This window comes from Corapipo altera, unplaced genomic scaffold (genome assembly GCF_003945725.1).
Source record: "Corapipo altera isolate COAL_440 unplaced genomic scaffold, ASM394572v1 58750, whole genome shotgun sequence".
NCBI lineage: Eukaryota > Metazoa > Chordata > Aves > Passeriformes > Pipridae > Corapipo > Corapipo altera.
In genome coordinates, this window is record NW_020892572.1 from 1 (window position 1) to 718 (window position 718).

General features: G+C 57.0%; 1 long non-coding RNA gene across 1 annotated transcript; it reads left to right on the plus strand.

Moving 5' to 3' along the window:
• Positions 1-9: 9 nt before the first annotated feature.
• Positions 10-507, plus strand: LOC113942659. The gene is made up of 3 exons (XR_003525996.1): positions 10-43; positions 377-406; positions 465-507. It is a non-coding gene; the product is annotated as an uncharacterized LOC113942659 (long non-coding RNA).
• Positions 508-718: the final 211 nt, after the last annotated feature.

A 718-nucleotide genomic window follows, 5' to 3' on the forward strand; every position in this document is an offset into this window, starting at 1 on the left:
TGACATCACCAGGGGCACCAGTGATGTCATCAGAGATGGTGACGTCACTACGAACACTGTGACGTCATTGTGGACACGGTGATATCACCAGTGACATCGTAATTGGGATGGTGACGTCACTGGGAACACCAGTGATGTCATCAGGGGCGGTGATGCCACTGGGGACGCTGTGATGTCATGGGGGGACACCGTGACATCACCGGGGACATCAATGACGTCATCAGGGATGGTGATGTCACTGGGGGGGGTTGTGATGTCACTGGGGACATGGTGACGTCACCAGGGACGCTGTGATGTCGTGGGGGATGTTGTGACGTCACCAGGGATGATGTGGTGTCATCGGGGACACCGTGACATCACCGGGGACACCAGTGAGGTCACTGGGGCTGCTGTGATGTCATCGGGGGTGGTGACGTCATGGGGGACACTGTGATGTCACCTGGGAGGCTGTGACGCAATCACAGATGGTGACATCACCGGGGACGCTGTGATGTCATCGGGGACAACATTACATCACTGAGGACACCGATGACGTCACTAGACACGCCAGTGATGTCATCGGGGATGGTGACGTCACTGGGGACGCTGTGATGTCATTGGGCACACCATGACGTCACCGGGGACACCAGTGATGTCATCGGGGATGGTGACATCACAGGGGATGTTGTGATGTCATCGGGGACACCAGTGACTTCACCAGGGACAGCAGTGACACCAC